The sequence below is a fragment of the Triticum dicoccoides genome, chromosome 5B (genome assembly GCF_002162155.2).
Source record: "Triticum dicoccoides isolate Atlit2015 ecotype Zavitan chromosome 5B, WEW_v2.0, whole genome shotgun sequence".
Lineage (NCBI taxonomy): Eukaryota > Viridiplantae > Streptophyta > Magnoliopsida > Poales > Poaceae > Triticum > Triticum dicoccoides.
Genome location: NC_041389.1, coordinates 408,596,986 through 408,624,308, shown reverse-complemented (window position 1 = coordinate 408,624,308; position 27,323 = coordinate 408,596,986). Strand labels below are relative to the sequence as shown.

General features: G+C 45.7%; 2 long non-coding RNA genes across 6 annotated transcripts; both read right to left on the bottom strand.

Annotated features, from left to right (window-relative positions):
• Positions 1 to 3,258: 3,258 nt before the first annotated feature.
• On the bottom strand, positions 3,259 to 8,402 carry LOC119309588. 4 transcript variants are annotated; one of them, XR_005150576.1, is made up of 7 exons: positions 7,617 to 8,402; positions 7,439 to 7,507; positions 6,346 to 6,629; positions 6,188 to 6,249; positions 6,057 to 6,121; positions 4,268 to 4,351; positions 3,259 to 3,690 (listed from the first exon to the last, which is right to left on the bottom strand). It is a non-coding gene; the product is annotated as an uncharacterized LOC119309588 (long non-coding RNA). The 4 variants fall into 4 exon arrangements; XR_005150577.1 differs by having other exon boundaries at positions 3,259 to 3,680; XR_005150575.1 differs by having other exon boundaries at positions 3,259 to 3,677.
• Positions 8,403 to 23,461: 15,059 nt separating this feature from the next.
• LOC119309586 lies at positions 23,462 to 27,243 on the bottom strand. 2 transcript variants are annotated; one of them, XR_005150573.1, is made up of 3 exons: positions 26,159 to 27,243; positions 24,600 to 26,045; positions 23,547 to 23,835 (listed from the first exon to the last, which is right to left on the bottom strand). It is a non-coding gene; the product is annotated as an uncharacterized LOC119309586 (long non-coding RNA). The 2 variants fall into 2 exon arrangements; XR_005150572.1 differs by having other exon boundaries at positions 23,462 to 26,045.
• Positions 27,244 to 27,323: the final 80 nt, after the last annotated feature.

Genomic DNA, 27,323 nt, shown 5'->3' with positions numbered 1-27,323 from the left:
GCAACTTCCATCATCATCATATACATGACTTGAGCATTTATATTCATATTGCTTTGCATGATCGTAAGATAGCTAGAATGATGTTTTCATGGCTTGTCCTTTTTTTATGTCATTGCTACGCTAGATCATTGCACATCCTGGTACACCGCCGAAAGCATTCATATAGAGTCATATCTTTGTTCGAGAGTTGTAATATTGAGTTGTAAGTAAATAAAAGTGTGATGATCATCATTATTAGAGCATTGCCCCAGTGAGGAAAGGATGAAGGAGATTATGATTCCCCCACAAGTCGGGATGAGACTCCGGACTTTATGAAAAATAAAAGAGGCCAAAGAAGCCCAAATAAAAAAAGAGGCCAAAGAAGCCCACCAAAAAGAAAGAAAAAAATGAAAAAGAAAAAATGAAAAAGAAAAAGGAAAAATGAGAGAAAAAGAGAGAAGGGGCAATGTTACTATCCTTTTACCACACTTGTGCTTCAGAGTAGCACCATGTTCTTCATATAGAGTCTCTTGAGTTATCACTTTCATATGCTAGTGGGAATTTTCATTATAGAACTTGGATTGTATATTCCGATGATGGGCTTCCTCAAACGCCCGAGGTCTTCATGAGCAAGCAAGTTGGATGCACACCCACTTAGTTTCCAGTTTGAGCTTTCATAGACTTATAGCTCTTAGTGCATCCGTTGGATGGCAATCCCTACTCCTCGCATTGACATCAATTGATGGGCATCTCCATAGCTCGTTGATTAGCCGCGTCGATGTGAGACTTTCTCCCTTTTTATCTACTCCACATAAACCTCCACCATCATATTCTATACCACCATAGTGCTATGTCCATGGCTTGCGCTCATGTATTGCGTAAGAGTTGAAAAAGCTGAAGCGCGTTAAAAAGTATGAACCAATTGCTCGGCTCGTCATTGGGGTTGTGCATGATGGGAGTATTTTGTGTGACGAAGATGGAGCATAGCCAGACTATATGATTTTGTAGGGATGAGCTTTCTTTGGCTATGTTATTTCGATAAGACATAATTGCTTGGTTGGTATGCTTGAAGTATTATTGTTTTTATGTCAAATGATAGAATATTGCTTTGAATCACTCATGTCTTAATATTCATGCCATGATTAGACATATGATCAAGATTATGCTAGGTAGCATTCCACATCAAAAATTATCTTTTTTATCATTTACCTACTCGAGGACGAGCAGGAATTAAGCTTGGGGATCCTGATATGTCTCCGTCGTATCTATAATTTTTGATTGTTCCGTGCCAATATTCTTCAACTTTCATATACTTTTGGCAACTTTTTATATTACTAGTTGACCCGTTGCGCCAAATGGCGCAGAGACCTGCTGAAGACATGTTGTCGATGAAAATAGTTTCATGCTGCAAGAACCTTCAACTAAATCATGCTATTTTTCAAACATGTTTATTACGTTGTTAAATAATAGTCTGGGAAAAGGGAACTTTGCATAATATGAATATGGTCAGTTTGAAAATATGGGCACTGTGATGAGAGAGTAAAGTTGGCATGGTTGTATTTTTTTAGCAAGTTTGAAAACATGATTATCATGATGAGAAACCTGGCCATGCATATTTTCCTGCAAAAAAAAGAGGGAAAGGATAAGAAACCTAAGGAAAAAAACATGGTTTAGTTGATTTTGTTACGCCAAATGACGCAGAGACCTGCTGATTCCATGTTAGCGATGAAAATAAATACATGGTTCAGTTGATTTTGTTACGGGCAAGCACACATGACAACAAATTTAATCTCTCTTAGTTGCAAACTTCACAAAAATCATAGAGTGGTCACTAAATTAGCAGAGGCGCGCTAAAGCCATGTCCGCGATGAAAAACAATTGCATGGTTTAATCCCCTTTAATAGGAAACACGGTGAATTGTTATGTACAATGAGATGAATGTACACATTTTAACTTGATAGTATAGAGTCTCATTTAAAAAAATATGTCTGATCAAGCACATGTGATAATAAATGAAATATTATTTAGCCCAATAAATGGTGTGTTGCTGTGTACAATGAGATGATATATACACATTCTTATTTGGTTGTATAAAGTCTCAAATGGCGCATAGACCCGTTGAATCCATGTGGACATTGAAAAGAAAATTTGTAGTTTGTTGGTTTAGTTGTGGGAAAGCACATATGGCAACAATTTTAATCTCCTTCAAGAAAAAAACGGTGGCTTCTATCTACAATGAGACGTATATGCACATTTTAATTTGGTAGCACAGAGTTGCATCCAAAACAAAATCCATGATTTAGTTGGCTTATTAGTTGTGGGCATGCATATATTGAGCAAATTTAATTTCCTTTAATAGAAGAAAAAATGGTGGCTTGTCGTCTACCTGAGCTGTATCTACACCTTTTAATTTGGTAGCACAAAGCCCCATTCAAAATTATGCCACCTTGAAAATAAGTGTATTTTGTTAGTAATCTCGTGTTTGAGCTAATACCGACACTAAGAATTTAGATCCTTATGGGTGAAAAAACATATACTTTGGTGTAGACCAGTCAAGAGGCCTTTAATTTTTTTTAAAGTAGTGTTTCTATAAACTTTTTATTGTGCCTACGTGCAAAAAGAACATAGGAAGTTGCTGAAATGTTTGGAGGATTGCCGCTTGGTTCCTAATGAATGCTAATTGTAGAACGTAATAAACCCTAGAACTCTTCTATTATCAATTAGTCATTTATAATATATCAATAATTTTAAGGACTCTTCAGATTATAAGAGAAAACCATATAGGTCATAAATACATAGGCATTCCAAAAAAAGGCACAAAAATTGAGCTAGAAGGTATGTATAAATTCATGTGAAACTGAGACATAGGCAAACATACATAGGAATTTTGCAGGATCATTCCTACAATCAGGAGGGCCATTATAGCCAGATTTACCTAACATCTCTAAGAAAATATTTTGAAACTCGGACCATCCAGATATATCAACATGGAAAAGCCTGCTGAAAGAAACTTTTGCAGCTAAAGATGCCTGATTATACTTCCTATGGGCTTGTTTTGAAAAGAAATTTTCCTGGCATGCCAAGAAAAGATCATACAAGCTACTGTACATGAGTCCAAGAAATTATCCAATGCAGACATACAGTTACAGTTAAAACTTCAAGCAGATTTTGTACATATAATTTTTTATCAAAGAAAATAAGCATAACATTAGCACCATTGGTGCCTTCCATGCTGGACAAAATAACATGCAAATCAAAATCTGTATAAATTTACTCATGATCATGGCTAGCACTAATTAGCATGGCCCTATGGGCCACAGTTGCAAAATCTAAGTATGATCCATGAGAAGATGCGCACAAATTTAACTACTTGGCATAAAATAGCATAAGTTCGTCATCTAACAACAGTAGACTAAAGAGGTAAACAATCATAGAATAGATTATGTGTGCAGATATGATGATAGATCAATATTAATTTTCTACCCCAAGACATGCCAAAAACCCTACTACTCTTTTGCACATCAAAAATACTTTGCTGGACCAGAACATTGTGCAAACTATATCTCCACTCCAATGGGTGCTCCTCTTCTACATGCGCGCACAAGGAGGCGACCTCATGGTCCTCATAGCAGTAGGGGTAGGCAAACTCGGGTTTGGCCGCCTTCTCGCCATCCATGTCCAGCTCCTCCATTTCTAACCTTCTAGCAAGAACTTTAAGGCATGTCGGACATATACGAACAAAGTGCAAATTTAAAGATTTGTAATATTCAAGCATACTAACTGAAGGAGCTCCTTAAATAAAATGGAAAGAACAACTTGAAAACTGAGTGTCATTTGTGCGGAAGTTCACAGAATGAATAGGAGACAATAATTTCCAACAGAAGAAAGAGGATAGCCTAAAGGAGATGATAATTTCCAACAGAAGAAAGATGATAGCCTAAAGGAGAATAGGTTGATAGTACTTCTTAATTTAGTTACCCGGTCAATTTATTTCTGGCCTTAACCAGCCTCTTAATCATCCTGAAATTATGGGCATGCCATCATATTCCTACCTTCAGCAGTATATTAGCATCAGTTATATCTAGCATTGTCCTACTCTTACCTTCAGCAGCATTTTCTAACGAAGTACAGAAGGCAAAAATTAGCAGCTTTTATACACTAACTGCATATGGAGAATAGGACACATTAAAATACCTTATCTAAATAAAGGAAAAGAGTACATTTATAATACTATACGCAAGCTATTTATGGAACGCACTATGGTCTAGAAGCGATGGAAAATTGTTACCTCAGAAATTTAATGGAATGACAAGAAATATTTTCCAAGATATAGCTCCGAACACCATCTTTTCCATGACTATAGCTAGAGGACCTGGAATGAGAAGGTGGTAAGCAGAGTACACAACAATCTTACTTTGGAGAATAGCCATTACATGCAATTGAGGCAATGTCATGGAGTAATTCTCTTGCTATCAAGTGCTTGTGAGATAGCCCTTTATAGACCCGATGTATCATGAAATTTTTAAGGATTAACTGAAAGCACACACAGAATACAAAACTGACGCTTTCTGAATTATATTTCATGTCCATTGGATAAAATCAAATAGGAGGAATTGAGGAGCATTTTAAACTAAAACAAAGAATTGATCCTAACTACTAAAGTGCAGCAGCTTTAAAGCCTCTGGATTATTTTGCTCCTACTCCACCAGGAAAGTGCAGGCCTTCAAGAACCAAACCATTTAAGAGTGGAACTAAAAGAACCAGGTGAGCTCATTCTCTGAAGCAAATAAAAAATGCTTGGGAAAATGCTTAGAAACAGTAGTAGCAAGTTAAAGATCAAGTTGGAAGAGTAAGGTTTAAATGGCATCTCCCTTTTTCTAAAAGGCAAAAGATCTTACTGGCCTCGTGACTGAATAAGATGTGTAGATGAAGAAACCATCACATGAAGCTTCTCAATACAACTTAAATGAATTCACTAACTTGAAGTAATAATGAAGAAAGAAGAAAGGATTCATAAAATGCAGATTCTCTCTTCTTTGAACATATTACATGACTCGACATCTTCTTGTAGGAAAGGAAAAAAGCAAAGAAGGATAAAATAAGGAAAAATCCATGAACAGAGCATCGAGGAATCAGTATAACAATTTCGAAATACAATAATTTCAATATCTTGCAAAATCACAACAAAATATTAAGTAGTTATGAACAATTAGAAATACATTATACTCAAGGTTGAGTACAATTTGTCTTTTGGATTGAGCAAATATATAGCTGCAGAAATTTTGCAAAATCAACACATAACAAGAACCTAAGGCTCTCTAGACTCCTTTTCCTTGCTAAATATGCAGGCTTTCCATGGAAAATTTTACACTACATTTCTTCTATGAACAAATGCTTCCTTTCGTTCCTTTTTCCAAGCAGGTAGCATGCCATCAGCAGCCCAGCACCGAACAGCCAGCGCCCAGTCACAACAATCATGCACGCACCAACAAGCCAGCAAAAAACACAACAGGTGCCCGGACACACACACATAACTAAGCCACTAAGCAAACACACAAGAAGAACTCGTAGCTAGCAAGCGAGTGCTACGGCCACCAGTTAACATGATGGCCACAGAAATATAACCAAGCTCGCTGATTGCCAACAACATAGCATTCACAATGCAATACGGCACAACCAGGCGAGCTTTGACACAATTACCAAATTACATAGTTCTGGACTTCTAGTAAAGAATGGTCCTAAGAATCGAACAGATGGATTTAAAAAATATAATTGCGCCTATAAGCAAGATCATGTTAGCAGTGTCTGCATATATTTCATCTGGTATAACAATACATTACTTACACTCGGAGAATTAAAATCCTAGCTTTAGAGCGTGAAGCTAACCAACCAGAATAGTATGTATGATGCTACCACCAAGCTAGCCGCAACAATCATGCATGCAACAGCAAGCCAGCAAAAAATACAATGGGTGACTGGACACACACATCACTAAGCCAGCAAGCACACACACAACAAGAACTCGTAGCAATCAAGCACGGAGGTTAGGAGAACAGTTGGGACCGGAACGGAACTACCTTGCTAGAGACGGGATGCCCAGGAGGAAGCGACTGGAGGCGGCAGCGGCGAATCCAGGCAGCAGCTGCGCAAACACGAGACATGCATTTCATCAGTTGGCAATGGAAGCATCCATCATATTAATACATACCTGTGTTTCTTTATAAGCACTCCACTTCTCCGCCTCACACCGTTGACCTCCACCTCAATAACCTGGTTATTCAAAAACACATGATCCATGGGGTGATGATAAACCTTGTATATATCTGAAAATTGATGGGAGGCAGTGTGGAGTATTAGATTTCTGACCTCTGACAGGCCGATGAGCCAATGGAAGAAGGGGATGGTGAGGGCAGCGTTGAACACCTAGGCCCACGCCAGAAGGGAGAATCCAGAGGAGCACCTCATGGACGGCCTCCTGCTGCTGCGCGTGCAAGCACCTCGCATCTTGCCTTCTCCTCATCCTCACCGGCCAGCTCTTCTTCCTTACGGTGAACTTCTGCATCTTGCGCGTGAACATCCCATGAACACGTGCTCCAGCGGCTCGTCCATGTAGTCTGTCTTCTCCACCATTGGCCGAGGCCTAATTTGTCCTAGCAAAAGAAATCACATCATGAGCAAAAGAACGAACTCGCAACTAAAATTTCAAATCGAGATTTATCCATTAGCAATCCCAAAATATATAAATAAAGGGGCTTCTAATTGACCACCTGAGTATTTCGAGCTGTGCCGGAATCCAACAACCATACATTAACAGAGAAGCGTAAACATGTTAATAAATAATTAATGCATGAAGCAACATGAAAGTACAGAAAAGGCAATCAACTCTTAAGGTCCGCACACAAAATTTTAACAGATATTTTGGCATTGTATTCTTCCTAGTATGCTTAGTGTATGCAAGAAAATGATCCTACTTCAGTTATACATTACACAAAGGCAGACCCAGAAGAACACTTGGCTGACCTAGCTTCAACAATGTATTTCAGAGCAATTTAGCATTGTATTCTTCCTAGAGCTTCAGATCAGGAAGAAGGAAGAACAGACGGTGCCCAAGGAAGTGACCATCTCTGACTTCCCCGTCTTCCTCGGCATTGACCCATGATCATAAGAGAATTATAGCCTTACTGAATTAACTTCTATCTCCCTGGAAACCTACCAAGAAATTAATTCGGGAAACATTGAATGGCCATGCTGCATTTTCACAAGTAATCCTACATACCAACAAGAAATGCTTGCTCACATTTGGCCCACAGGCAAGCACAAAATATAAGGCACATGAGACCGAACAGCACATGACAACCGGTCGTATCCAGAATATATTTGAACGATTAGTAGGCTCATGAACATGCTAGCACATACAGAAAGCATGACAGGAAGTTAGACGCAGGCGAGAGCAACAAACCTTGACGAGAAAAACGGAGACGAAGCAACGAACAGAATGGAGACGCAATAATGGGCCAGATCATACAACCTGTGAAATATAGAAATGAATCCGTCAGTACACAACCACGGCAGGCAATGATGAAGATGCAAGAAAGAAACACTCAATGTTCACAGAAGCAAAAGAAAAAACGATTTACCAGATTTGGGAAGGAGAAACACTCGAGCGAAATAGCAGGAGAGGAGGAGAGATGCGAATGGCTGGCCCCAGATCGTGTTCATCTCCCATCTGCCGTTGCAGCTCCCTCTCCTCTTTCCTCTGCCTTTCTCCCTCCTCTCCTTCTCTCTTTCCCTCATCTGCTCTCTCTCCAGCAAGTACTGGCTCATGGCGCTGGATCGAATCAAGCACCCCAGTCGTCACCCTTTGCCCGCAGGTCGCCGCCAATCCCGAAGACGCTCACCACCGTGCCACATGCCCCCTGTCATGTGCCACCATGTCCTTCTCTCTCCCTCTCATCTGCTCGAGCAGCGCCGCCGTCGCCCTTTACCTGTAGGTCGGCTCCCCTCCAGAGTTAACTGGCTGGATCTGGAGGCAGGGAAGGAGGAGAGGAAGGGAAGGAGGAGGTGCTGAAGGCGGAGGGGGCGAGGTGGCCGTGAGGGACGGGGAAAAGGAGGAGGCGGCGGAGGCATGGAGAAGAGGAGCCGAATGAGGAGCAGGGATGGAGAGCCCGCTGAGGCCACCGTTGGCCGCATGACCGCAAGAGCCGCTGTCCGCCGCACCACGAGGAAGAGGTGGAGTGCAGCCTCCGATGCAACGTGCCCGAACCCCAGCTTCATCGCAGCTCCCGATCCAAGAGCGCCCATGCGCGGCTGGCTCGGCGGGGAAAGGTGGGGTGCGGGGGTGAGTGGAGGAGGGAGGTGTGCCAGGCGCGGCGGCTGTGGGAATTGGGAGAAAGAGAGCTAGTGTTTGACTGACGCAGCCTGGGAAGGGCATGGGACGCACGTTGCGCTGCGCAACACGGGACGATTTTTATCTCCCGCTAGATGACCCGGTCAATAGGCACGCGGAAGAAAACAAGCCCAGCTACCATTGTGTGGGACCATCAGCCAACAAGGCCCACCCGTCATAGTTCACGGGGCGGGTTCGTACGCGTCAGTCCATCCTCTATCTCCCTCTAGTCAATTTTCAGTGAGATCCAACGGACGGCAGGCAAAACAAGACTCGGTCAACCATCATCGAACGGCCAGCGAAGGAACCGATCGAGGGAGCATTCTCCAAGAGAGTTGGCTAGCGTCTGTATTGTTTTAAATTTTTGGGACTAACATATTGATCCAGTGCCCAGTGCCAGTTCCTGTCTGTTGCATGTTTTATGTTTCGCAGAAAACCCATATCAAACAGAATCCAAACGGCATAAAACGGACGGAGAATTATTTTGGAATATTTCAGATTTTCCGGAGGAAGAATCAACGCAAAACGGTGTCTGGGGTGGCCACGAGACGGGCCCCCCCTGGGCGCGCCCTGGGCTCTCGTGGGCCACCCGTAAGGTGGTTGACGCTCTACTTTGGCCGAATGAAAGCTAATTTTATGAGAAAAATCTGGGCAAAACATTCACCCCAATCGGAGTTACGGATCTCCAGATATAAAGGAAACGGTGAAGGGGCAGAAACAGGGAACGCAGAAACAGAGAGATAGATCCAATCTCGGAGGGGTTCTCGCCCCTCCCACGCCATGGGAGCCAAGGACCAGAGGGGAAACCCTCCTCCCATCTAGGGAGAAGGTCAAGGAAGAAGAAGAAGAAGGGGGTATCTCTCCCCCTTTCTTCCGATGGCGCCGGAACGCCGCCGGGGGCCATCATCATCACTGCGATCTTCACCAACACCACCGTCATCTTCACCAACATCTCCATCACCTTCCCCCCTCTATCTACAGCGGTCCACTCTCCCGCAACCCGCTGTACCCTCTACTTGAACATGGTGCTTTATGCTTCATATTATTATCCAATGATGTGTTGCCATCCTATGATGTCTGAGTAGAGTTTCGTTGTCCTATTGGTGGTTGATGAATCGTATGATTGATTTAATTTGCTTGTGGTTATGTTGCTGTCCTATTGTGCCCTCCGTGTCGCGCAAGCGTGAGGGATTGCCATTGTAGGGTGTTGCAATACGTTCATGATTCTTTTATGGTGGGTTGCTTGAGTGACAGAAGCATAAACCCGAGTAAGGGGATTGTTGCATACGGGATAAAGGGGACTTGATGCTTTAATGCTATGGTTGGGTTTTAGCTTAATGAATCTTTAGTAGTTGCAAACGCTTGCTAGAGTTCCAATCATAAGTGCATATGATCCAAGAAGAGAAAGTATGTTAGCTTATGCCTCTCCCACATAAAACTTGCTATCAGTCTAGTAACATAGTCAATTGCTTAGGGACAATTTCACAACTCCTACCACCACTTTTCCACACTTGCTATATTTACTTTATTGCTTCTTTATCTAAACAGCCCCTACTTTTTATTTACATGTTGTTTATTATCTTGCAAACCTATCTTATCACACCTACAAAGTACTTCTAGTTTCATACTTGTTCTAGGTAAAGCGAACGTCAAGCGTGCGTAGAGTCGTATCAGTGGCCGATAGGACTTGAGAGAGTATTTGTTCTACCTTTAGCTCCTCGTTGGGTTCGACACTCTTAATTATTGAAAGAGGCTACAACTATCCCGTATACTTGCGGGTCATCATAAAGCCCCACTCATTATAGCGTGAGAGTGTCACGAGCGGAGACCTTCACAGACCGGAGCCTTGCTTCATGTCGCCCAACAAGGACCCCACCGTGTTCCACCCCTGACAACCATTGGGGGGAACGGAAACTAGGACAAGACCAAGGGGCAAAGGGGACGCTGGCAGCAGCGACCGTAGGCCCCCTGCCAAGGGGAAGGGCTCGCCGGCGCCTTCTCGGCAAGGAACCTACCTCCAGGCTGGATCCTGCTACGCGCAGCGCGAGGAGGGCCCTGCTGCTGGGCTTCCCCCACGCTGCTCCCAACTTTATTCGCGCTCCTGAGGAGGGTCCACCATCCTGAGGGTCCTGGTGGTCGCCGTGTCTTGGTTTACCTACGATCCATGGTCAGTGTAAGTGTGCCCCTGCGGCATTAACTGTACCCAGAGGTTGCCGCTGTTGGGGGCGTCGGCAGGGCTTGGTGGTGGTTCGAAGGAGAGCTCGGCCTCATGTATGTCCAGCGCCCAGCCTGGCATGGGGGATCGGCTTGGGCCATCTCCTAGCACGTGCCTTGGATCCATTGTGACGGGAACGTAGGCTTTCGGGATGTTCGCACCAGGGGCGCCGCCCGGCCGCCTAATGCTCCCGCTCCCTTCTGCCATCCTCTGGTCCTGCTGGCCCGGGGCCAGAACTCCAACGTGGCCCTGGTGGTGTCGTCTGAAGCAGCCCCATGCCGAGGGGGCACGTTTGGGGTGGCGCGGGATGCTCCACAAGGCTTGTCGGCGTCGAGAGGCTCTCCGTGGCCCCTGGGAGAGGGCGCGCGGCTGTGTCGGGGATGAGCGCGCGCCCCCACCATCACCTGCGACATGGGGAGGGTGCAGAACAGCGGCGCCCCCTGCACGCTGCATCCAGTAGCTCAGCGACCCGTTCCAGCAAGGCGTCGCGACCGCTCTCAAGCAGCCTGCACCGTAGAAGCTCACGTGCCACGATGACAGCCGCCCGCATGTTCGCTTGTTCCCTACGCGAGTGCGGAGCAGTTAATGCAGCGTACTTTGCAGATCGCGTTACTGCGTGGCTGCGGTGCGGCGCCAGAGGAGAAGGCTTCACCGCGCGCCCCCCGCGAACGGTCGTCCCCGGTGGAACGCGGGCCGCGAGCAGGGTAGAGTGGAGGTCTTCTTCGTCGGTGGGTGCTGCTGAGGAGGTCTGGACGATCCAGTGCTCAACGTGGGCTCTCGGGGCATCGGCCATGGCGTCGATGGAGCGGAGGAGGACTGGTTGATGGAAGAGGAGATCTGACGCACCCCTACTTGGCGCGCCAAATGTCGGATTTCGGGATCCGGCAACCCGTGAGAGGTTCGAACACTGGGGTGCATGCGGAGATCTCAACCTGCCCAGCCTGCCTACTCGCGATCCTCCCTAGCCTAGCTCGTAGAGCTCACAGAGACACAAAGACACAGAGATTTATACTGGTTCGGGCCATAGTTGTGGTGTAACACCCTAATCTAGTGTGGTGTGGTGGATTGCCTCGAGGGGCTATGGATGAACTAGTACAAGGATGAACAAGCCTCAGGAGGTGAGGTGTTCAAGAGCTGGTGTGGTGTTCTACTTGATCTCGTTTCGGTCCTCTTCTATGGTGGTGGCTATGTCTTATATATAGTGGCCTTGGTCCTCTTCCCAAATATGAGCGGGAAGGGATTCCACAACGGCGGGATTTGAAAGGGGACAAGTAGTACAGTCTATCCTGACAAAAGTAGTCTTCCCCTATGAAAAGCCTCTGGTCGTGACACTTCGGTGGGCTCGGTGATGACCTCCGTCCTACCGTCATGATGGTCTTGGTATTGTTGCACCAGAATGGAAACCTTTGGCTGATTCCTTGGGACTCCGCGCCTGTCGCTTGCCTCCCTTGCACAAAAGAGGAAACATGCGCCATGCACCCGCCCTACACCCGCCTGGCGCCCGCCTGGCCTTGGTCGTCATGGCTCACGTCAGCTAAGCCTCATGAGGTAGCTGCATAGAACTCTCCGCCCCTCAGGAGCCCTCCTGAGGAGGCTAACTCCTTCAGGGGTCTTGGCGTCATCCCCCTCGCGAGGCTTGGCCCCTCGCGAGGGTCTGTGGTGTTGATGTCGAAGCTGGGCCGTACCAGGCTGTCGATGCAGCCACATGGTGGGCCGCGGGCAGGAAGGACTGGATACCCCCAAGTCCAGGACGCCGACATTCACCCTTGCCAAAAGCACAATCAGTCAATACCTCTCCAGAGCATATATATATATATATATATCTGTTCAATGAATGTCGGACCACACTCACTTTGTCTCTCTATCTATATGTCTCTCGATTGACCTCGCTTTCTCACGCCGTATCTTCCACGAATTGAAGCTACCTCTCCATCCCTCGCAAAGCTGGAGCTATTTACATTGCAAGGGGCACTCCAACCTTGGATTAATTTGTGTAGGCATTTATTCCGGTCGGTTTAGATTATATTTTTGTAGCATTCGGCCCACAACTACTCCAACCACCGTTGCAACCCCCGCAACTCCCCTAGTTGATTTCCCTCTGGCTCGATCATTGCTCTCTCGCACGTCCTTTCTCGCCTTCAATGTCGCACCATGGTATTATTGCAAAAAACTCTATTATTCTCTTTAATTATTATAAATAAGCTACAAAAATACACATCGATAGTCCACTTGGAATGGAACAAATTTCGACCAATATACAAATTAAAAAATAAAGGACGAGGATCGAACATGCGACCAGGGCCTTCAAGCCGCATGTGAATAGGCAACATACGTAGAACAGTAATGTTTGTTATACCCTCCTTTGTTCACATAATGTTTTTATATTACCACAGCCTATTTAATGGATAACATGTAATATCATTTTTAGTACTATTCGCCTTCACTTACTGGTGGGTTCCATGTGTGCTCTCTCTCTCTCCTCCCCTTTTGCGTTTAGACGCACGGGCAAACACGAAGAACTCGCGGGCGATGTTGCCATTGACCATATCTGGACGCGTTCACAAGTTACGGCACCCGTTTCACGTACTAGCAACACTAGTCAGTGTGTACGTGCAATGCACGTTAATTTGGAAGTATATTAAGTGCATGCGGATATTAAGTAGGATATTATTTGAGTGTTATTATGTGATTGGCACTATTTTGGCATGAAATTAACTGCACGCTAATCGTGTTGAGCGCTTCACATTGAAGCAGTCTAGGTCGTTGGATGACAAGGAATACATGTGGCTTGATGACGTTTTATATTTAATTTGATACGGCTCTAGCAGAACATTCAATCGATCAAACCATAGATTTCGTTCAGTCTGACTCTGACTTTAAATTATACGACGATCGATATAAAATAAACAGAAATGATAAGCGTTCTGATTTTAAGCATGGCAATCCGAACGTTTTTCATGGCAAATTTAGATTATGCTGCGGTGGCGGGGGTGTCTTGTGGTGGGAAGCAGCTCCTCTGTCGTGCTCTATGTGTCGTCGGGCCACTGACCGACGGCGACGGCGGCGTCTTGCACCGTTGTTGGCATACTCCTGGACGTTGGCCTAGCTTCAAGGAAGGCCAAAATGTTCTGTACTTTAGAGCGAGTCAACTAGCGGGAGGAGGAGACTGGCGTTGGTGCAAGGAAGCGGTCGAAGGCCGCCATCCATGCCGCTGAGGGGGGCACTGGCACCCGCGCGGGGACAGGCGTTGTCAACGGCGCGGTGGAGACATTCGTGTGCACGGGCACCAGCACGGGCGCACATGTCAGTGCATGTGCAGGCATATGCTGGCAGGTGCACGGGCACTGGCACGGGCATGCGCGTCAGGGCACGGGTGTGCGCGTCAGTGCACGCGCAGGCGCATGCGCTGGCAGGTGCACGGGCGCGTGAAAGTCGGCGGGGACCTCGTGGAACCCCGTGGCATCAAGCTCCGCGACAATGTGCGGCTCCCAGCCCATCAATGCCACGGGGATGGGCACTGGCGCAGTCGGGGCGACGGGAGCTGGAACGGGAGCAAGGACAAGCGCAGCGTCTTCCCGCAAGGCCAGTTCAAGATTGTCCCAAAGCGCCTTATGTTCTTGTGACTCCGGCTAGGTGTCTTCCTCAGGAAACTGGAAGACTAAGGGCAGACCATCGTGATGCGGCATGGCGTACGTTTAGGTCAGGCTATTTGGAGGTAGACGATAGAATAATCGGAGAGGAAGAGAGAAGATTGTAGCGATACCAGGTAGTGCGGGGTTGATTTTAGACTGCGGCACCGGCGACATTAAAAGTGGGAGCAGTTGGGACGAAGGTGGGCGGTGGAGCCTGGTCAAAGGGCTCGCCTCCCGGTGAGCCTGCACAGCGGTTTGCTCACACGCCTCCCGTCTGACACACACGCTTGCTCGGACGGCACCTGCCGATGAGAAGCGGGACTCGTGGCGGCACATAAATGCCCACGGTTTCAATAGTGAAAGCGTTCGCCTTAACGTGACAGGTCTTTGTTCCAAAATACCTTGGCTCTTCATTTGTGCAACTTCTCATAAGTAAATTGTCTCAAATTGAAGAAAAAAATTGCAAATTAATATTTGTGCCATATCACGTGACCATGCTCAGTTTCAAGAATTTATGGTCACTTTTGGATTTTCTGAAATTTAAGATCCAGGATTCAAACCAATATCATAACCTGCATCATGCAATAAAATTTCAAGCCATAGATCTGTCCTGTTGTATTTCTTAAGAAAGGATTTGGTCAAACATTTTGCTTAGTTAGACTTCAGACAAGTTATATATGCAGAGTAAAAGGATAATCCCTCCGTACCAATGCATTGCCTGATATATTAACTCAAGTACTAGGCACAAACAAACGGGCTCAATTCTATGCTCATCCTGGTTAGTAGTAGTAGTAGTACTAGGCAATGCAGTTGATGGGTGACCTTGGCGAGCAGCGACCGAGGGAATTGAACTGTGCTCGTCACGGTAGGTAACGTTGTCTAGTTACTAAAGCATCCCTCTGTTGTTCATCGGTAGTCATTGTGGACCGGGGACATGAGGGGAATTTCCTAGGGCTGGAATTCTGGCCGCCAAATATTTCGACTCGAAACTCTAAGGCTCGACTGGTTGGGGTTGCCTAATGTGCGTACCACGCACGCCACCAGAAGGACACGAGCCCGGTTTTTTTATTTTTTTATCTTTTTAGGATCAACACAAGCCAAGGTATGGCTGGTGCACCGTTGGGTCCTACCATTCGAGAATACGAAAGGAACCTTTTAAATTGTCGAATCAATCTATGTGTATTACAATGCCCGTATTTTCCTTGCAAATACTAATCTCAACGTGGTAATTGATTTATGACGAGTTGTTGAATTAGAGTGAGTTTGTGATATAGTGATCTCAATGTGGATTTCACATTTCATGGTATCCCTTGTAAGTTTTTCAATGCAAATTCAAATTTAAAAGATGAACAATATGGAGGTGAGAAAACTTTGTATGTATCAAGCATATGACCACACACAGAGAGAGAGAGAGAGAGACACACACACGAACACAACAACAATCCAATAAATATAGTGCATCTATTTTTCCAAACCATGCATGTATGACACAAATTCAAAAATACTCCTTCTATTCCTAAATATTAGTCTTTTAGAGATTTCAACAAGTGACTACATAGGGAGCAAAATGAGTGAATCTACACTCTAAAATATGTCTATATATATCCGTATGTGCCAGTCCGTTTGAAATCTCTAAAAAGACTAACATTTAGGAACGAAGGGAGTAAAATGTAATACATGCATGGTCCTCAGTTCAATATTTAAAATGAACATGAAACTGAAACATGAATATTAAGTCTAGTACTTCAGTACATGCAAATGTTGTGTTTAGGCGGAGCTATGATTATCGGGGGTCAACCCCTCGACCTTAGATAAAATTCTGAAGCTCTGTTTAGGGTTGTTTAGATTATATTTGTCCCCACCCTCCCAACCACCGATTGGTTGTGCACCCACCACCCGTCCTCCCCGGGAGAATATCATGTGCCCCCATACCTTGGATGCTATATGCCGATATGAGTTGCTTGGAGCTTGTAGATCTGAGATATAGCAGCTCACATGATGTCTTAATATTTTTACAGGAAACCTTGATGAGTTTGAGAATTGCACACAATTTGTACAAAAACTACTTAGATGCCCTTGGATCCCATATCCAACGACCTCGAAGCTCGTACCACTGTAGCATCTAAGATGAAGGAGGACATCATATTCTCCTGTATGTAAGAATATTATGTGCTACCACACCTTAGATGCTTTGGTGATACAAGCTCTTCGGAGCCATTGGATTTGTGACCCAACACCTCCTCGGTGGTTCGAATGGTTTTTTGCAGAAAAGCCCCCAAAGAGTTTGGCCACTGCTTACAAGCACAAAGATTGCTCAGATGCCATTGGATCTCAGATCAAACGACCTCGAAGCTCGTATCACCGCAGCATCCAAGCTGCGATAACACCTTATGTTTTCTAGCACGAGAGAATATGAGGTGCACCCGCACCGTAGATTCTATGGTGATACGAGTTCATGGAGATCTAACGGCCCACAGTAGGAGGTTTGAATTTTTTGCAATATACGGCTGAGAAAATTTGGGAAATGCGCAGAAAGTACAAGTACTACGCATGTGCCATCTGATCACTGATCATACGACCTAGATGCTCGTATCACCGTAGTGGGTAATTAAGCTACGGGGAGCACCTAATATGAGCAACAGGGAGCCATTGGATTCAAGATGCAGCGGCACACACGAGGCCTGAATGTTTTATTTGCAGAAAAACCTTTGGAGAGTTTGGAAATTGCACATAATTACAAAGACTACTCCCAAGCCATTGGATCTCACTTCCAATGATTTAAAAACTTGTATCACCATAGCATCTAATCTATCGGGTGGATGTGATATTCTATGCCGCTGTCATTTTTGTCCGTAAACATGCAAAATACGTGTAACTCGTGTCGCTACTTGTCTAACCGCGCAAAGTGTTTGTTCAAAAAAACCATCCTACACTGAAATATTGGAACAACACACAGGGGTCCCACTTGTCATTAATCAAATTTGGACCTAAAACTAACAAATCTGAAAGACGAGATTCGAACTGGCAACCTGGACTACAAAGCGTAAGTCGATAGCCTGAAACAACAACGGTTGTTGGCTTTGTCCCATAACTTGATTTTATATAGTATTACGTTGAGTAGAGTAGAGGGAGTGCCTCTTCAACACGTGCATGACCGTTGACTCACTTACTGGTGGGTCCCAGGTCTGGGATCTCTCTCTTCTCTCCATCGTCTAACCTTTGCATGGGCACACACGAAGAGCAGCGCTAGCTTGCCGTGGTGTTATTACAACTAAAAAAACTTGGAAAATAGAAGAATCGCCTAGAACAAGAGACGTTGTGGCTGGTCGAGACGGAGCTAACCACACCTATCCTCCGTGCCACGTTAGCATGATGAAGTTGTGTGGCTAGTGGGGTGTTTTCGACCGATTGGCTAGGTCCCGAGGTCGAACCATAGGTACTACGTCTGATACAGTATATTTTTACACGCACATTTTTCCTCTGTGCCGAGACGTGGCACACCCTACCGCGCGGTTTCGGGGTCCTCCCGGGTGGTGCACGCATATATTCTTCCTGACGTGGGACGCCCTACCGCGCGTTTTTTGGGTCCTCCTCGGTTGTAGCACCAAAGCAAGTAAATGAGTCGTCAAATCACGAAAGACCACCTTTCCCGCCAAGTACATCAGTGAAGCATGGTGGCTAGCTAGTTGGGCTAGTTCGACCGATTAGCTAGGACGCCGCCACATTTGCTTTTTCACCCCTTTTTTATCTACTTGCCGGTAGGTAAACTTAAATATCCACCGCAGCATTGCTCTGGTGTTTGGGTGCGGCAAGATTTTTAATTTTTTGATTGACGGGAGCAGGCGTGGCAGGATTTTTAATTTTTTTGATTGCCGGGAGCAGGCGCGGCAGCAATTAGTCATGATGAATCCACCTATAAAAGCCACTGCTCCCTGATGTGAGAAGTCGTCGACTAGTGTTTTACCATGGTGAAAACCAAAAGATTCCCCGCTCCTCGGCTGGCTCCCTCCGCCTTCCCGTAGATTGCATTGCCTTTCAGCCATTTCGCCCCCTTTGCTTCCTCTCCCCATTTCTTCTACCTGGTGCCATGGCGGCGCAGTAGATCACGGAGTCCGAGGTGAGGCGCCTGACACAGGAGCTCCAGGCCAAGGATGCGGAGCTCAGGGCCAAGGACGTGGAGCTCCGTGAGCTCAAGGAGGAGAGGAGTGCCATGCTCCTCCGTTATGTGCGGGAGTTCACAGAGCTTCAAAAGCGGCAGGCGTCCACCACAAAGATGCTCGAGGCATCAGCGGCGTTGCTGCAGAAAGTAGGAGATACGATAGGCCACCAGGGGAGCCGACTGGAGTGCGAGCGGGCCGATCATGACGAGGTCCAGGATCGCCTCAGCCACTTGGTGAACCAAGTTGCCACGCACGTGTTGCGGTTGCATGATGCCTACCGTCATGCCAGCGCGACCATGCCGGCCATCGGGCTAAACCCGTTCGACCACCCGGTCGACTTCAACGAGCTGCGGCTTCTTGACCTAGTCTCCTTCTTCACCTATATCTCCGAGGAGCTGAGCCCTCTCCGCGCGATGGTGGGGGCGGAGCTAGACAAGGAGGGGTTGCGGGCTGCCGTCGCTGTTGCCGAGCGAATCCTTTCAGGGCTCCGTCACCATAATCCATTCGTGCCATTGGACGTCGTCTTTAACGAGCTAGCTCCCGTCGACCGAGAGCGGGCTCTGCGGGTGGTTGCACCCTGCATCACCAATGTCGTGCGCCTCGAGAAGCAGAGGGACTTCGGTGGTGTTTAGGTGCCCTCTGCATGGGCATGTCCATGTCTCGGCGCAACATGACCGTTGGATCAAACTCAGACGGTGCAGATCAGTCACTGTAGCACAAAGCGTGTGGGTGTGTTTGGTTGCATTCTCATCTCAATATAGTTGTTTCCTCTTCGTGTATTTGTGTTAACCTACTAGTGTGGACTCATGCAACCTTCATGCACTCTGCCAAACACCCAAAAGTGGGTCAAGAAGGGAACTTTTTCTCCCATCCCATGCACCCTTCATACACCCCGCCTAACACTATTTGTGCTTCATATGGTTCATGTTCGTGGAGTCCTGTAGCACCGTACTCTCCGTGCGCTGTAGACCTACTTCTGTTAACATTGATCTCATCGTTCATTCTCGACCGAACAGTCGAAAAAGCGGTACTATGTTACTACATTACTGTTCATATTGTTAACATGCGCACAACATCATTTGTTATCGTCAAATCTTACTACACTAGCAACAAGATTATGTATTACTGATGTATGAACCACTGCACATGCCTAGTAGTAGGAGCACTGTGTATGTTCAAGTGGATGTCGTGTTCCGCAATCCTCCATCGTAAGAGTGGAAATGCTTGTTGTAATCATTTTTTTCTTCAGAAAAACATTGGACACGCTCTACCGTGCGGATCCTCCTCCAGACATGCACTAAATTACTCACTTTCGCCGACGTGTGGGACAGGTAGCATCTGGGTCCACCAGCCACGCACTAAATTACTCCGTAGTAGAGTGGCGGTAGACTACCCCGATCGAAGCGCCGCAGTAATGCCCAATGAGCCGTCAAAACACAAAACCCCCTCCTTTCCAGCAGTAAGTTGGACGGACGAAGCAACCATCATTTCACTCTTCTCTCTCAGCTTCCTCTCTTGAAGAAAACCCCCACTCGCTTCGCTTCTCCCTCATCTCGTTCCTTATTTCACTCTTCTCTCAGCTTCCTCTCTTGGATGGACGCTGGAGCACCGGCCGACGTGATGTCTATGGCTCTGGCCAAAACAGTTGAGGCTCATGGTACGAAGAAGCGCAAGCACCCCGCCGACACTACCGCAGACAACCTCAAAGCCATCGCCATGTCCAAGCCCCCCTCTCCGGGATCCCTCATTAAGCAAGTCCAGGTAATATCTCTTCTTGATGATCTTTTTGTCGATCTTGATCGTGTTTTTTCATCTAACACGCAGTACTAGTACTAGTAGTACAACTTTCTAGGTGATCTTGCATGTGATTTTTGTGTGCCAAATGACGGTTCTAAATTCCTCTTTTGACCAGAACATGCGAGAGATTGACACTGATTTCTTATAGATTACTTTCAACTACTCCCTCTGTCCCAAATTTCTTGTCTTAGATTTGTCTAGATACGGATGTATACTAAAATATGACTTGACACATCCGTATATAGACAAATCTAAGACAAGAATTTTGGGACGGAGGGAGTACTTTATGAACATCAATGCTACCTTTGAAGAGGGTATATTTGCCTCAGTAACTTGTGTTATGGATATTGCAAGTAATCCCTCTGCTCTCATGCCTTTGAAGACATGTTCTAGTGTCTTTGTTCACTCATTTCTATGTGTATATGTAGTCATATATGGAGTATAAAATCGAAAATCATCTTATATTTCTGATCGGAGTTAGTAATAAAATATGGTTTTTGTTTGAATTAGAACTAGGTCCGCAGTGGAGATGAAGTTCTCAAAGTCATGCCATGTGAACTGGAAGACCTGAGGATGAGTTCTACTGCTAAACTATCCAGCTGTTGTGTCCTTGTCTCCACGTGTCCTGTACTAGTGTTTTCCTGTAGCATTGTTGTCAGGCGTGTTCTCGAGGCTGTACTTGACCACAACAATTTCCTGGTTGTGCCTTCAATTACGAAGGGTGTGGTTCTTGTAAAGCTTCCCAACAAATCTAATGCGACATGTCTTCATCATCATGTTTATCAGTGGAAAGACCACTCTATTAGGTTCTCCAAGGTTGATGAGATGGTGATGGTGCATGTAGACATCTCTCACGAAGTCCATGGCCTAGTCAGTTATGCGGGTTCGATCCCGTAGGTCGGTGGCAAGAAATACTCTGTAGAGTTTCGTTAGTGCAACTTTGCTTGTCTGTAGTAAGTACTATTGTTCAGTACTTGATTTGTGTTTGTGAACCATGTATTGTTTATTAGTACTGCCGCTTTTGGTGTGTGGTCAGTCCTGAGAACGGTCTATGTTAATGTCTGTCCACTCAATTCAGTCTATATATTTTGAAGTATCCAGATCATCTTTTTTGTGAGGACGATTTATCAATTATGGTTACACTCCAATATCTATATGCATTGCAGGGTTTATCGCACCCACCAGGATTTCCAGTCCAATGGATGTTCGGTCCATACGATTTGTCACGACCTTTGGACTGTCCTGCTTGTGGGAGTAGGCGGGGCCCCTGCATGCCACCCGTAGTTGGAAGATCAATCTTGTGTTTAGTACTTCAATATAGTGATTTCCTCGTAAGGATTCACTCGTGTCACATCAAGTAAATCTTATAGATTTACTCTCTAAATCTTATTGATTTAATGTCATGTTTTCTTTCTTTTCCTACAATTTTACGATGTAGGTTTTACCATGTGACATTCGGAATAAACCATTTGGTTTGCTCTACGATGGCTATTTTTGTAGGTTTCACTTCTTATGTCGTGTCAGTAATGAAGGCACTGTCCATCACTTATATTATTGGAAAAAATTGGATCAGTCTATTGTCTGAGTACAAATTGAATCCCTATGATGAACTGCAGTTTGGTTTAACAAAAACGCCACAATTAGTCCTTCTCGCGTTTAAAGGAAATGAAGAAAAAAACTGGATCACGGTCATGGATCCTAGTCAAGTTAGAAATCTGATCATAGCAGACCAGACACAATCGCTGCTGTCTCGCACATCGGTAACACCTTCAGCAACGGATCGAGCACCAGCAGTTGCTCTAGCACTGATAGCGGCAACAACTCAGTCTGATCCAGCTGAGGATTGAGCACCGACCGCGTCAGTGGATCAGGTTGATCTACCGGAGGATCGGGCACCGACACTAGCACCTACTCCGACACCGGCACCAGCTCTACAAGGAGCACAATCTCCGGCAGTAGCAGCGGCTTCGGCACCTTCACCAACACTTGCACTTGCATCTGCTCCGGCCCGTGCAGCGGCAACCAAACGAGCAGTTGCACCGGCAACAGACTGGGCTACAGTTCGCACTTCATATACCAAAGTCCTTCCAAAAACCGACATGTCCACCTTCTTGGTAAGCATTGGCCGCCCAAGTACTTCATTCTTATTTCTTTCCATGTTGTTTCACATGATTCACTGTATTGATCTAACTGTTTGGGTATGTCTTCTTGTTTGCAAACAGAGAATTCCTAGAGCAATGAGGGAGTCGTTCAACAATCCGGGCGACCGCGGCCAAGTTTCTCTTACCATGCGCAGCCTTGGTGTGAATGAATCTGCTCAATATACAGTAAGTACAAAGAATGGTCGCATGTTGATTGATGCTAAAGGATGGTCAAGGTTCAAATCTAAATCATATCTTGCGGTAGGTGATGATGTCAAAATCAAACTTTCTCGGCAAGGAGAGCTGGTCCAAATCAACTTTGAAATTCTTCAGTAGCAGCACGCAACTGCCGAACTGATCTATCCTCCGAGAGATTTTGATGTAATAATCTGGCATGGTGAAACAAGTGTCATGTGTGTATAAGTAGTACGACAGTATTATTTATCACATGGTATATCGTTGATAGAATTGCAACTCTCATTGCTGGTTAGGATTTGTTGTTCGATTTCATTCCAACAGCTGCCGTGCTTTATTCAATTTTGTGTATTCGCCTTGCGACAGCATCTAAAACCAGCGCCGTACCGATCGCTTGCAATATGAAAAGCGCTGTGGTAGAACACATGGGCCCCCAAACATGCAGGGTGGGCCTGCGGCCCAAAGTCCAGAACCGTGAGCCTGTCTGAGTATTATATTCTCAACTCAACCCCCATAATGCCCGTGCGTTGCACGTAACATCAATGCATTTGTATGAGTATTTTATCTTGTGAGAGAAAAGGATGAACGAGGGAAGGGCTTATTTGCAAATGTGGAGAGGTGTGGGGGTACCTTTTTGCAAAATTGCTATAGTTTCCTTCCTATCCGTCAGATATAAATCGGACAGCCTATATTGCAGGACGGCAGGCACACCATCATCACCAACTCGTCTATACTGTGTTAAAAACAACTCTATTTTTTATAATTATATATGTTATATATATTCCCCTTGATTTTTCTTATGTATAAAGTTGTGATATAAAAGATTTTTATATTTCTTTACAGAGGGAGTATCTCTCTATCAAAAATATATTTACTAGTGGACTTGTTGCGCCAAATGGCGCATAGGCACCCTAAATCCATGTGTGCGATGAAAAATTATCCATAGTTGAATCTCCTTTAATAGCACAGAGATGTGTATACATATTTTACTTTGATAACACAGAGTATATGTTTTAGTAAGCCTAGCTATGGCCAAGTACATATCATAATAAACATAATCTCCTTAAGTCGAAAAAATGGTGTCTTGTTGTGTACAATGAGATATATACACACATCCTAATTTGGTGGTATAAAGCCCCATTCAAAACCTCTGGCATATTTACACGCCGTTACAGTAATGTGGCTTATTAGTCTGTGCTGACTGAAAATCTATGTTGTTTTAGGTTTCCACCACGGCTGAGCATGAGGGGAGCTTGCATGAATGATCGTGTGAACATTAGCTTTGTTGAAGCCGTGGACACCAGCTCTGATGAAGGCATGGAGACCAGCTCTGATGAAGGTATTTTCAGCAATGCTAGACATCAGTTACGCGCAGGAAGATAAATATATCTGTAGCCACAAATAATGAACATGCAGAAGAAAAGGAGAGCAAATCTTGAGGAGCAGAAATGAGCTGCAGGTCTAGGAACAGAGCAGTTCGTCTAACCGGCAAAATAAACATAGACAAAAGTGTAAGAACACAGGCACAACAATGCAGACATAAAGCGCATCAATCTATCAACGCATTAAAACATGTCTGAAAGGCCATCCACTACATACAGAACAACAGGACGGCATCACAATAATACCTTCAATCCAAGAGAATAATACTGAAGAAATGAATGGAAGGAGAACAAAGCTATAAAGCTTTTATTAATCAATGAGTATCCTGGTTCTCTTTCCAATAATAAATATGCAGAAACTGGGGAAGATGGCCACCGATCAATTTGACATGCTGTGCTTTTAGCCAAACTAAGATACACAACCAGGCAATGTAGTTTTACCTCCACTGCACCAATCTTATTGTAAGCTAATCTAGCAGAAAGAATAGACAATAAACCATGCCAAAATCATCATCAGTACACAAGCGCACAGCCCATGGTATATGCAGATAGCTCAACCATAGACAAAAGTAGGCCTAGCGCCAGGAAACACACCCACCAAATTATACCAAGCAAAAGAAAGCACATACTATCAATTGCAGAGGCAGCAACATACGCAAAACGTAGGACTCATAAGAAATACAAAGAAACAAGCTAAGGAGCAGTGCATTACCAGAAGGAAGAAGCACAGCTAGGACAGCAATGAGCAAACGACAACCTGAGTAAAAAAATGGCCAGATCACTGCGTGGCAGAGTAGGCTAGAGATAATCAAGAACCTGTGAACTGATAGTAAATTCGTAATATAGTGTTCCAAACAAACTTCAGACAGCAAAATTTGCTTTTTGAAAAGAAACAATTTGACATTTGTTAGGCTAAACAAAAAAGAAAGATTGTGATAATATTTAGATGACGATTGAGATGGTTAGTTACATACTTTTTTGATAGCTCACTGCCCATCTCCATGGTACGCAAGCACAAAGGAAGTAATTCAGTTTGCAGGGAGTAAATAGCATAAAACTACTACAATTCGGGTTAGGATTCCAAAAAACTACCGAATTTTATTTTTTCGCTGATAACTACTAACTCAGGGATCGGCTATTTCAAAAAACCCAAATCATCATGTGTTATAAAATTGATAATGTTTATGACAGGTCGGACCCACCCTTAAGCAAACCGTTTGTTTGACTGTTATGTTTGACCGTTAACTTACGTGTGGGGCACACATGTAAGTTATCTCTTCCTCCTCTTTTCTTTCTTCTCTCCTTTTCCTCCCCTCCCCTCCCGTGAACTCTGTCTCTCCCGAGCACGGCACCCACCTAGCCCCTCCCTAGCCGGCGGCCTTCTCCTCTCCCAAGCCGGCGACGCCCCTCCCCGGCCTCCCTCTCTCCTCCGCTGATAGAAGCCACCAGCTCGCCGCCGCCGAAAGCCACCAGCTCCGACGGCCGGCGCATGCGTCACATCGTCCGGGCGTCGTCGAAGTCACCACGCGCCGCACCAACTCGACCGTGGCGCCGCCGGCCGCGGACACGCGACGCAGGGCTCGGCGGCTGGAAGGAGCAGCAGCAGAGGCCGTCGTGGCTCGACGGCTGCAAGGAGCAGCAGCAGAGGCCGTCGCTATGGCCCAAGAGTAGCAACAGAGGCCTGCAGGTGGGCGGCGGCGACATGGAGCAGTAGCATAGGCCTGCAGGTGCGCGGTGGCGGCATGGAGCAGTAGCAGAGGCCGTTTGGACGGCATGGCACGACGGCGGCAAGAAGCAGGGACCCGATTGCTTTTCGAGAAAAACTACATGGACCCGATTGCTTTTTCAGAAAAATTGCAGGGGCCCGATTGCTTATTATGAGGAAGAGACACTGACATGTGGGTCCCACTTGTAAGTTAACGGTCAAACTAACGGTCAAACAGACTGTTCATTTAGGTGTGGACCCGACATGTCATAATCGCAATCGATCATAAAGCACTAGGTGATTTGGGTTTTTTGAAACAGTCGGCCCCTGAGTTGGTAGTTATCAGTGAAAAAATAAAATCCGGTAGGTTTTTGAAACCCTAACCCGAATTGTAGTAGTTTTATGCTATTTACTCGTTTGCAGGAGAATATCGATAACCTCACAATCGTCAACCTGCAGGCATAATAAGAAGGTTAAAAGGCTTGTTTTCTGGTAGAGAAGTGTCTCAGATGCTACATCGACAAAAGAATCAAGAAATCAAGTTTTGCTCATATAGTCATCCGGACCTGGCGAGTCTTGTTCATGTAGTCATCCGGACACCGAAAGCTGAAGCAAGCACATGACAACATATATTCTGAAGTTACAGAGCAGAACTGGGTAGAGAAGTCAGTCTCAGATGCTACATCGACAAAACAATCAAGAACTCAAGTTTTGCTCGAGTTGAGCCTTGAATCGGCAGCCTTCACACCTACCTTGCTCTAAATTAGTCAAAAGAAATAAAAATATGTGCAGCACATAATACTTTTGAGAAATCAGTGTACACAAACATGAAGAACTTGTAATCCAATCTCCGGATGCAAAACAGCTGCATCATACGTATATATGCAGTCCATATTCCATTCTCATAATTTTCTTACAACACTTTCTATAATTGAAGCAGGTTTTTTCTTTCTTGCCACTTATCAGTAGAACAGAACACACACCAAAAAAACAAGAAACAATCTAAGAAATGTCTTCACACTTTCAAGAAAAAAAGATATGAATTAACTCCAAGATCAAGCGATGGGCGCCTTCCCTGTGTACTACCGCCAGCCTCAACACCAACTCCACATATCAAACACATTGCCTTTCCACTGACCCCTCGTTGCCTGAGAAGAATAAAAGAGGGAACGAAGTGTGAAGCTCACCTTGATGTGTTGGAATCAGATGCACTCGCTGTAGCTCGACCGAGCTATGCCCATGATCTGGACCGGCGCTCCCGCTGGCTGTACAGTCCGCTACAGGTTAGAAGACGTGCGCCAGCCTCCTAGTAGGTCCGATCCAGGAGCAGATCGAGCCGCCACCAACCACAAGGTCGAGCCCGACCTCGCCAGCGCAGGCCCACGCCGGCCGGTGACCCACTCCCGTCTGACACGACGCCTCCCTCTCCTCCCCCCTTCTCTCTTTTCCTCTCATCTTCTTCCTTCTCGCTCCCTCTCATCTTCTCTCTCTCCTACAGAACGAATCGAGCGCCGCCACCGTCGCCCTTTGCCTGCACGCCGGCGCCGTCGCCCTTTGCCTGCACACCTCCGCGGCTGCTGGGGAAGCTCGCCTCCAAGCCCGCCGAGGAGGTTTGGACGAGATGCGGGAGGTGGGCGCGATTGACCGTGGAGTGCGAGAGGAGGCGCTTTGCTTTTTCCCTTGCCCTCTTTTTATGTCGAAACTGAGCCGCACGCCCGCCCTGCACGCGAC